The 12,245-nt window shown below is 42.0% G+C and overlaps 1 protein-coding gene across 1 annotated transcript in view; it reads right to left on the bottom strand.

Moving 5' to 3' along the window:
* The window catches only part of LOC124795262 (glutamate receptor 1-like), a 396,377-nt gene that overhangs the window by 195,154 nt on the left and 188,978 nt on the right, over positions 1–12,245 (bottom strand). The window lies entirely within an intron of this gene.

Genomic DNA, 12,245 nt, shown 5'->3' with positions numbered 1-12,245 from the left:
GGGAACCAGCCCGCATTCACCGAGGCAGGTGGAAAACCGCCTTATAAACCATCCACAGGCCGGCCGGTACACAGGACCTCGACACAATCCACCGAGCGAATTCGTGCCGGAGACCGGCACGGCTTCCCACCCGGAAAGCAGTGCATTGGACTGCACAGCTAACCGGTCGGGCTTTCATATGGGTAGTTACCCCACTTCTGAACCTCGGGAGATGATGGCCGCTTGTTGTCCGTGGCAAATGCCACTTTCACAGTATTCTTCACGGTTTCCAGCGTTATTAATACCTTTTCACACGGTTAGGAAAGTGTAAAGACCGTCACTTTTTTGTGTAACGGAGCTGTGTAATGGATGCTAGGCGAGACAGTGTGAAATGCGCGTAACCAGGTGCAGCGCACACAAGTAGATACCGCGAGACCGACCGCTACGATCGTCGAGGCGGAACTGCAGACTACAGACCTTCGTTCTGAATGTCTGTGTGTGACACGCCAGTCCGCGTTTCGTTCCATAGTTTGCATGACAAACCGAATCTCTCGCCCACCCAAGACAACGTGCCAACTACAACAGCTAAACATTTAATTAAATGTACAGACTCCTCCTGTCGTATCCTCAAGCGCTAAAATTATTTTTTTAATCAATTGTACATTACTGCACCTCGTAAAATTTACGAATGCAATTGAAGCCAATTCACAGTCCCCATCAGTATAGTACTGTCAGTGTAGGGTGTAAAGCAGGGCCATTTCTACTTACTTTTTATGTGACGTACCATTGGAGACGTTATAATTAACTAGGGGATAAACTGTAAACTGTTACTTCCTGTGAATGAAATACGGAGTAGTAAAATTTATGATGGTTTAGAAACAATGTGACATCCACCCCTTTAGTGTCCTAGCGTTAATAGTACTGTTACAGCTGTAAGTTTAGCTGTAAATGGGAGGGTGTGTCACAGAATGGAATGGACGGAGGCTGGAAGTTGTAATTCGTTGCGGGCACAGCGCCAGATCCTATCGGAAAGCGATGAGGAGTTCGCCGAACTTCACGTTCCCGTCCAGGGGTCGGATCACTATCAACAGTTGCAGTCCCTCAGTTCGTAGACCACTGCGAAGCGCTCTGGAATTCAGCCAACGACGGTGGTGCAAACTCTGATGACAGTAGCCCGCCATCTCACAACTCTTTTCAGGTCGTCTTTCTCCAACCTCCACGAGCGGGAACAAATACTCTCCGTTCGAATAGTGTAATTGACACCAGTGACGGAAAAATGTAATGTAGATTATCACAGATAGCCAGATTACATCTTATTTTTTCCCCAGTAACTCTAAGTCAACTGGCTAATAGTCTCCAACGACCTTGACGTAAACACGATCTCCGTGTTGTAGTACACTAAAATTGACTTAACTGGTTTACAGTATTGGTTACATCTTAAACTGTTTCTTTGAATGGCCAGATAAAGAATATTTTAAGTATTGTGTTCTGACACCGTCGGTAGCAATGTCTATGATTACGCACAGTGCAAGTGTCAACCTGGAATGTAAGCTATGTGACTTTGCGTTCAGAAAGTATCATTAAGGTTGTCCACCTTATTGCGATATGTTCGTTAATTTGAAATCTATTTTCTTCAAGTTACCACTATTCTTTACATTATGCTTATCTCTATGGTACACTCTAAAAAGAGGAAAACGATGCACCCCGAAGGAACTATCCGAATGGGATGTAAATCGGCAGATGTGACGTACATGTACACATAAATAACTGATTACATTTTCAGAAAAACTGGAGGATTCATTCAAGGAGGAGGAAATTAGTGTTAAATGTGCCGTCGCAAACGAGGTCATTAGAGACGGAGAATAAGGCTGGATTAGGGAAGGATTGGGTAGCAAATCTACCGTGCCTTTCATAGGAACCATGCTGGCATTTACCTGAAGCGATTTAGGGAAATCACGGAAAACCTAAAAATCACGACGGGTGGACGCGGGTTTGAACAGTATCGGTAGTCCTCCGGAATGCGGGTACAGTGTGCTAACCACTGCACCACCACGCTCGGTAATGATTTATTCAAGAGAAAGAGCTTCACAAATTGAGCAAGTAAATAACGGCTTTACACGAACAATTATTTGGCTTGGCATTGATTTTTAGATTTCTTGGATGTTCTGCTGTAGGATATTGTGCCAAGTTCTATCCAATTGGCGCTTTAGCTCGTCAAAATCCCGAGCTGTTTGGAGAGCCCTGCCCATAATACTCCAGGTGTTGCTAATTAGGGAACGATCGGCGACCTTGCTGGTTAAGACAGGTTGTTTTGGTTGGCTAGCGGATTTGGGGGAGGGGACCAAACAGCGAGATCATCGGTCCCACTGGATTAGGGAAGGATGGAGAGGGAAGTCGGTCGTGCCCTTCCAGAACAACCATCTCGGCATTTGTCTAAAACGATTTAGGGAAATCACGGAAAACCTAAATCGGGATAGACGGACGAGGGTTTGAACCACCGTCCTTTCGAATGCGAGTTCAGTGTGCTGACCTTGGCGCCACCTCGCTCGGTAAAGTAGGGTTTGGAAGGTACAAAGACAAACAGTAGAAAACTCCCGCTGTGTGCAGGTGGGCATTATTTTGCTGAAATGTGAGCCCAGGATGGCTTGCCACAACAAAACGGGGTGTAGAATATCGTCGACGTATGTGCTATAAGGGTGGCAACCAAAGCGGTCCTGCTATGAAAGGAAATGGCACCACAGACTACAACTCCTGGTTCTCGGGTCGTATGGCGGGTGACAGTCAGGTCGGTATCCCACCACTGACGGGTAGTGTTACTTAAACTTCGACAAGCTATCGATTAGTCTATAGCATCTTCACTACCGTTACTATCGGTAGTCTAGTTTAAGTATCGATAGTCCTATCGTTTATAATGTAATTCGTTTGGAAGTGGCGCCTGAGACATTGTCGCTTCCTGTTACCTCCAAGGCGTTTGGAGTGCAGAGTAGATTGTGTGAAGATATTTAATCAACAACAAATATGGTGGCACCTTAGCCCGTAGAAGTTGTTTATAAAGTATGTTGTTAATAGATTGGTCGCTGTGAGGAGGGGTCCTGAGAGAGGGAATTTTCTTGTTTGTGTTTCAGTGATGAAAACTCACAGTAGTGCGCATCTCGTACCGAACAGATACTTGCGGAAAAACAAACTAGACACGTAAATACCATGGATTCGTGAATGTGTATTGTACTGATTTTCATCTTCAAATGTGTGAGTTTACTTACTTGTAGCAAGGCATACAAATGTAAATGAGGCTGTTGTATTACAACGCCATTAGTAGAGGATAAAATGACATTGTAAAGATTTCTTAAGTGTTCTGATTGTACTGTATAATTCATTTTAAAATGAGTACAATTATTGTCATTATTAATTTTACTCACTTGCTACTGTCGCCGGCCGCGGTTGCCGAGCGGTTCTAGGCGCTACAGTCTGGAGCCGCGTGACCGCTACGGTCGCAGGTTCGAATCCTGCCTCGGGCATGGATGTGTGTGATGTCCTTAGGTTAGTTATGTTTAAGTAGTTCTAAGTTCTAGGGGACTGATGACCACAGCCGTTAAGTCCCATAGTGCTCAGAGCCACCTGAACCATTTTTGATTTTGCTACTGTCCTCTTCTGTTTCTGAGTCCTCATTGTACGTACAAGTGTTTTCATTTGTACATGTTAATATATAAAGTGATTCGAAAACACAAAACACTGACGCAATGGTAATGCGCCTGCGTCACTTCTGCTTTTTCAGAAGCACAAATGTCATTCATATGTTGGTTGCCCATGTTCTGGTCGACTAGGGGAACTTGTCCGTACAAGGACACACCAGCTCACGCAAAACTGAATATAGTAAAAGCACAACCCGTCGAGTGTTAAGTTTTTTTAAGTTGTATGGTGGCTGGACATAATCATTAAAATATACAGCTGTATTTACATTCTATCTGCCTTCGCAGCACTGCAGTGCATATTCAAAAGTAATTCGGGCGAATTGTGAAAGTTTCAGTGGATGTGAGACAAAACTAATCTGTCTCTTCTTGCCAAGAGTTGACTGTGAATGTCCAAGAATGTTTTAGCAAAACTCCAAATCCTGTAATGATTTCTTAAGCTCCTGTTCGTTAATGCTGAAACCCCGTGTTTGAAATTGTGCAGCTGTTTAATAAGCTCACCATTACTTTTTTACATTTTTTCGAGTTTACATCATTCTGCAACCTGATTAATAATTTTTAGAGCGTCACAAGGAAGGATTCTGCCTCTAAAGCTTCTAGCTCTACGGCGTATCGTAGGAGGTGACCTCAATGTGCCAACAATTGCTTCTTCGTCACTCATTTCGTTGTTTAAACGCCACACATCAAGAGGACTATTCTTCATCTCGCAACTATAGTGCCACAGCTGTTGAATCACTGTCGTTGGCAGCAGTGAGGCGAAGAGCACAGTAGCGAAGAAGTGTTCCGAATGGTGCCGACGTGAAACGATCGGTACTTTTCGCACGATACCGATAATCTCTGTTGGCTGAGGAAATTCCTCGCTTCCATGGTTATTTTGTTTATGTAAGAGGTACGTAAATAAAGTTACTTATTATTGTTTTGAAAATGAACCACAAAAATCAATCATCTGTGTGGAACTGTTCCAAGAAAATGGGGGATAATAGTCAGTGGGTCAAGTGTACCATCTGCATTAAACAGTACAAACATGATCGGGGAATCAGACTAGTAAGACTAATTTAAGAGACCACCAAAAAGAAAGTATTGTGAAAAACTAGGAACCACAAATTAGTAATAGAACTGAAAGGTGAGGGATCAACTTGGTTGCTCCATGAAGTGCAAGAGGGGTAACCAAAAGATTCGAGGAGGTCTATAAAAAATTATTTTAGCAGATGTCAGTTGCACGATGTCAATTCAAAAGTAAAATAAAAACTTGATTCACTTTAAGTGCGAATGATTGTTATCGATATGCTGCCGTACAAAACTTCCGACCATCAAGATCGGAAAAAAATTTTTACGCCTTAGACAGCAGATTTTAGTTGCCAGATAAAACCACACTTAAATGTATACTGACCTCAAAACTATAGCAAGAGATAAAAAATAAATTTGAGAGAGCCCTTACAAAATGTAATTTCTTTAGTGTTACAACGGACATGTGGAAAAGCAATGCAAATGAAAGAGTCCTGCCATTGACTTACTTCTTTGTTACCGACGAAAAATTTGTTTCACCCACATTAAAAGTGACAAAACTGCATGGCATCACAACGCAGAATCTATGCACGTGTAACTAACACTTTTTAAAATGTTTCTTTCTTTAACTCGCCAATGCCATGCTGAGTTTCGTTACATTCTTGTGATCGGTACATGTCAGTCAAGTCAACGTAACTTGTAAGTTATTTCTTGGCAGCTTCACCCCTCTCCTCCCCGCCCCCACTCCCCCTCGCCCCTCTTGTTGATAGCCGTCGTGTCATTTGTGTTCTGTTTACGGACACTGCCAACCATAACAAATCACTGAATAATTGCGTTGCAATAGGCGTAATATATTTTCTTATTCATTACTACAAGTAAGGAACACATTTGAACATAGATGTCTCTGTAATGCGCTTTCTCAAAACACTGTTACTTCCGCGCCCATAGTTTTCACTTGAGAATTTTAGCGATAGCAGACTAACAAGTGAGAAACGAACGCGAATCCCAACACCGTCCGAATCAAAATTAATACAGCACAGCAAAATTAGGTGGCAGTGGCGTTTCAATTACTGTGTTGTTGTCTGCCTAATTTATAAACAATTTGCTTTTGTGGCGATTTATGCGGAAGTGCTTCCATTGTGTTAGCAAATCGGAACAGAATTAAAACTTTCGGTGCTTATAAAACAGCGCCAGTAGTAATGTATATATTTGCCAAAATAGATTAACCATAGTAAGTTGTAAATATAGGCCCTACTAACTGAATCGGAATTTTGTTATTGTGTAAAGGAAACTGTTGTATTACCACTACAGTGAAGCTGACGAAACGCTATCCATCAGATTTTGTCAAGTGCAGACTTTGAGCGGCGCGGATATAGATTATAGGAACACATCGGTATGATGGGCGAAGGTGGCTGCACAGATGTCTCTCACCGCACATTTCCTTATGCTTCATTAATACCGGACTGTGCTCTTTATACCGCTCCGTGCGCTTCTTCCGACGGAATGAAAAACACCCAACAAACCTACTACAAGCTACACACTTGGGGTCGACTGCACTAAGATCACAAGTGCTGCCGATCTCAGCGACGTTGCAGCTGTAGCACTGCAGTAGAGTGATGGCACTTCTGTTTTGTACTGCTTGTCAACTCAACTGAGAAAAATCAAAATGAGTAAAGAAGCCACCCTTGACCTCTTCGAAGTAGTTTTAATATTGTTATTCCCATGTGCAGTTTATATTGCATTTGCTGTAGTTCATCAGCAAGCATGCATACCTAAGATGCACATTGCGTGGCAGGCCAGTAACAACTTCCTTTATAGCATAGCTGTTCCTTATGGTGACCTTCCACTTCTTCTTCTTTTTCTTCTACTTTTTCATCATCTTCCTCTTCCTCTTCCTAAGACGCTGAAGCTCAACGTACCATCGACAAGTAATATAATGGCCAAATTTTTATGAGAATTATTTTTTTATATATGAAAGTTATTTTTCAAATAAAAAGACGTTGAAATAAAGAAAATTTTTGACAATATTATGCAAAATTTCGGACATACTAGCAGGTTACTTTAACATTACATTTTTTTCAGGTCATCAGTCAAATCTTGCTACATTACAATATCAATGATAAGACATTCGTAGTGGTTACGGACAACGCTGCAGTTACGAAAAAGCTGCCTAAATCTTAAGGATTCGACATTCACCCTGTTTTGCTCGCTGCATCAGCTTAACAGTACAAGATTGTTTCAAAACAGAAACATTTCCCAAAATCTTATTGAAAACAAAGGCTTTTGTGACTTTCTTTCATGACTCTATACTAGCCAGTCACAAACTGCGCGATGTTCAAAAAAGAGCAAACAAAAATAACTGGGACTGATACAACATGTGCCGACTCGAAGGAACAGCTTGCTGCACGCTCAAAAGAATTTTGGAAGTACGAAGTGAGCTTGAGATTGCAATCGACGAAAGTTCAAAAGCAGAAAATTACTTAGCTATACAAGAGATAATAGATCTTCTTGAACCTTTTGAAGGAGCAACAACAACAATCACAAGAGAGCTATACATCACTGCTTCCTTAATTATACCTCTTATACGAGGTATTGCTGCAAAGTTTTCAGACTTGTAGAGCCCCTTAGCAACTGCTGAAGGACGAATTGTTCTGGATTTCCTGATTAAATCAGTCAATGAATGAATGAAACCAGTTAACACATTGACTGTTAATATGCTTGTGACATTATTAGACCCTAGGTTTAAAAAACTTTTTTCAGGACATTCCAAGATTCAGAGAACGCTGCGCAAGTACTTCTGGAAGAGTATGCTGCTATCATTGCATCAACTGCAAGAATAATTCCTGTAATTCCTGAAACGGAACCATCCATGAGCGGTGCTAATACGTGTATTGATACGTCTAACAGTTTGAAATGGGATGATGTACTTTTTTTGTCCATCTAGGAGCAGAGTAACGTCAGTTTCGTTACACCAGTCGGTGATTCCATAATTGACCTACATCAGTATTTTGAAAAACCTGTAATAGACAAGCATGCTTCTGTATTAGATAATTGTGCAAAATGTAATAGTATGTTACGTGTAATGTGTATTAAATTTTTTTAGTGTCCAGGGACTTCAGTTCCTGCGGAGAGGATTTTCTCCAAGTCAGGATAAATAATTACTTAAAAACGCAACAGACTAAAGTAGAAGAATTTAAACACATTACTTGTATCTTTTAATGTTGTATTTTAAACAACAGACACAAGGACAAGAATTTAAATACTTTACTTGCTATACAACAAGATTTGCATATCTTGTATTGTTATATTTTAAGTTATAAAAATTCTTAAAAATCTATTTCTCATTTGAAACACCTGTGCAAAACAGTTAATCGATACATATTTGGTTTTTAAAAATACTATCAATAATATCGAATGTGTCAACTATCAATGCTTGAGTAACACTCCTGTCGGCGGCGTCTCCAGACAAGTCTTAGTTGGTGACAGGGGCTCAATTACAAGCGGGACTCATCACTGAAGACAGTTCTACTCCAGTCAGTGAGATTCCAGGCCAGAGGTGGACGAACTCGTTACTGATTCGCTTAATTTGTGAAGCTCTTTTTCTTGAATAAATCATCCACTTTTTCGGAAAGGGTAATAATTTGTACTTTATTTGTCTGTAGATGTACATCATATCTACCTATTTCCGTCACTTTCTGATAATTCCTTCGTGGTGGGTGTTTCTTTTTTCCTTTCAGAGTGTATATTAATTTATAGCACATTTTCTGTACTTTATCGTTGCTTGTCTATTTCAGCACAGGTCTACAATAAACGCGACATCTGCAACACTGGACCATCCAGACTAAACCTTTGTCGAAAAAATTAGGTCTAAATTTTAAAATAAGAAAAAGATATATATCGCTGCAATAAACTTCAGCGTACGTGCTCTGTGTTCGTAAGTATTGCTTATTATATCCCCTTCCAATGGCTTATTGTAGCTTTTGAATTTTAGGCGATCAGTTCAAGCCAGTAAATTACCTACTTTTTGCTCATTAAGTGAAACAATTCTACGTAATTTGTTATTTCCGAATATTATTGTAAAGCTGTGCAGTTACATTCTCATCATCCTTGTTCACCGTTTCCATGCCCTACTCATTTGACAACACAGTTTCCAAGGCCAATACACTGAAATCACTGAAATGTCTGTGACTACTTTGAGGTTTGTAGTCTAGGAGGGAGGGGCGGTTGTGTGTGTGTGTGTGTGTGTGTGTGTGTGTGTGTGTGAGTGTGTGTTCACTTTGGTGATGATAATTTACAATCAGACATTCTGTAAATTTTGGGTCCACGTGTTTGCCGTACGTACAGTGATTTAGGATGAGTGCAGATTAGTTATTACAGACAAGTTTTCGCGGATTTACTGCTGTCTGTATTACGTGTTTTAACCTCTTTAATACAACGTTACGTTCTGTATGCTACTGACATTTTTCATTTATTTATATTTCCAATTCTGTGGGTTGACTGGACGGTACAGACGTGAAATTGGGTAGTTTTCTATTAGTCTACTCTTATGGGTTGTTTGTTTCTACTTCATGACTGTAGAGTTTGTGAGGTGTTAACTGAAACATTTCACAAAATTAATAATCATGCAGCAAAATTAAATCGCACTTTGCTGCCAATGTACTAAATGGACAGTGGTACCACTGTGGAGTGGAATGGCTGGTGTGTCTCGATGTGTGTTTATTTTCACTTATAACTACGATAAAAAGCTACTTTCGTTGTATTAGCGGCAAACTGTACTAATTGTATAGAAATTATGAGAAACGTACGTACATTAGTCCATCATTTTTCTGAAGTGCATCCGGGATGATAATAACTGTTGAACCGATACTTCTACTGACAACCTTTCAGCCATTCCCAAGATGATTCGCTTGCAAGACTGTTATAGCACTTTATACTGTGGAGTAAACGCTCATACCTCGAAGATGATACTGTTTGCAATACGAGCGTCAGTCATGGATAAAACTTTATGCCTCTAAGAGTAAAACAAAGCAAGTGCAGAGCCTGGTAACGGCTGAAAGATTGTCAGCCAAAATACCGATACAAGAGTTAATAATATCGCTGATGCACTCGCGAAAAATGATAGAATATTCGATCTGCCCGGAAAAACTACAAGATACACAACCCAGTAAAATTTACAATTTTCTCTTTAAGAAAAAACCGACTTTCCTTTGTAATCAACAGGATTACTTAGGTCCAAACTGGCTCCATAATACAATCTCTATAATTTGAGAAATATCATTTGCCATAACTTTTACCAAAGCTGAGCAGAAACTAGTTTGCCTGCAGACTACGTACACAACTGCTGTACGATCAAATAAAGACAAAGTTCTGCTGTAAGCCCTCTCAGTTAAGAACAATATATTAATGCGTCAGGATGGGCCAGGAGGGGAAAGCAGTAGGCACCCGTTGAGGTGAAAAATCAAACATAGTTTCAACTGTATGAAGTTTTAATGCCTTAAAAAGGAAAGGCAGGTCTAGAGAAGCCGCCGAGACTGAATGGGCAGCCGCCCAAGAGAGCAGGAGAGGAGGGCGTCTGATCGGTTCGGAAGCTTGCAGGAGAAGAGAGCGAACGGTGTGTCCGCTCCCGGCTGCCGGCCGTGGTTCCACCCCCACTTGACCGCCTCCAGGCCTCCCTATTGGTCGGCCAGATCGTAAGACGCGCAGTTCGATAGCGTTACCTCGTCAGCAACACGTGAATTTAGCTGCTGATGGTTCAACATGTGAGTTTCAGAGTGGTTCTATCCGGTTATGGGCAACGAGACTGAGACGCTGCAACTAGCCGCCAGGCAGAAGGCTCTGATGGACAGCAAGTGAAAAATAAAAATCAAATTTTTATACTAATAAATCCATTCAGTTAGATTTGTATTAAAAATCACAATAATTAGGCGATGCTTGCTTGCTTGACAAAATTTGGACGACGGCAGATGGTGTGGCGGTGGTGTGGGACGCTGAGAGTGGCAGCGCAGGTTGAGGCGATCAGCTGTTGGCGGTGGCAGTGGCGGAGGTCGCTGACCGCGGCGGGCAACGGCGCTCTGTGACGCACTGCAACTTCCACCGGAGTTTATAAGCGGGGGCTTCCGGAAGGGGCGATGCACAGATAAAAGGGGAGGAGAAGGGGTTAACACTGGTGAAAACAACTGTAACACATCCCCCATAGTATTAAGGACTATGGCAAACCGTCTTTTGTGGGAGTGACCGACGCCTTTTTGTAAACAATGTTCGTTACCACTTTTCTGGAACGGGAAGGAATGTACAGGATGGCAGCCAGTCAAGGAATATTTTAGGGAATTGGTTTAGAAGATTTACTTCAAAGGCCCAGTCACATCTTTGCAAGTGTTCTCCCCGAGTAACTTAAGCCGTGCCTACGTGACACAAGTCGCTTGCCTTTCAAAAACGAGGAAGTTCTGTCCAGTTAAAGCTGCTGACAAGAGAAGCCTTGCGACCTCTGCTGAAACTGCTAGCGAATTCACGCCATTGGTTTTAGCCAATAGCGTGCGTGGGATACCGATCACATATGTGGACACTGGAGAGTTCTGCGGTACAGAACACAGTTGTTTCTTTCTCTTGGAATCCAGACTTCTAGCAGAACAGACGTCTTCTTGGAAGGCACAGCCTCTGGCTCTACTCTTCGCAACCAACCACCAACGTAAGTCAACGTGAATCGCTTTCCCTTCCGTTGCCCAATTCATTTAATTTTTCGACCTCCTAGACTGGCCTAAACCAGCTAACTTCCGACCCTAGGTGCGCCTTTTGTACTCCGTATGTTGAAATATATCATATTTATTGTACTTAATTCCCTCTTTTGCCATTTAACGGCAGCCTTGGATGCCCAGTCTAATCCTGACCGCTCGACCTCCTGCACCCTGTCGTCACGGGGCGTATGTAACAACCACCTCTCCTCTTTCCCAAACCCCGTATAAATATACAATTGGTGACCAGAAGTGAGTTCATAAACATTAACGTTGGTGTCAGGGATCCTAAACATTAACAATTGATGTCAGAAGTGCCTGAATACATCTACAAATAAAACAAATAGTTCAGTTTTAGATATCTCGCCTACCTTAAGGGAACAATAATGAATTTAACCCGTAATCTCACATTTCACATCTCCGAACAAAGGCGGAACTAACTACCAGCACAGTTAACACCAGGAGATAACTTGTGTTCATGCTGACCTTCAGTGTACCTACAAATTATACCTGTGCTTGCTGTTCTCCGTCAGTGAAACCCCGTGGTGCTTTCTCACCGCGAGGAACTCCAGCTCATCGAAGCCTACAGAGAGACAGAGACCACGCAGCAAACGTAGCAGGCTACCATGTTGTCATTCGCCCCCCCCCCCTCCCTCACCCCTTAATGTAACACCTGTACGCTAGCAGCCCAGCTTCGCCGGTAGTCGCATGGGCCCTCGATGCATATCGCTCCACCGGACAAGAGATCGAAACCCTACGTAGTACTCTCAGGGTGTATACAGGGTGGTCCCGAATTCATAGTACAAACTTTAATGGTAGGTGCAGGACATTGTAACAAGGATATATT

This window comes from Schistocerca piceifrons, chromosome 4, assembly GCF_021461385.2.
Source record: "Schistocerca piceifrons isolate TAMUIC-IGC-003096 chromosome 4, iqSchPice1.1, whole genome shotgun sequence".
In the NCBI taxonomy this organism is placed as follows: Eukaryota; Metazoa; Arthropoda; class Insecta; order Orthoptera; family Acrididae; genus Schistocerca; species Schistocerca piceifrons.
This window is presented reverse-complemented; position numbering and strand designations above follow the sequence as displayed.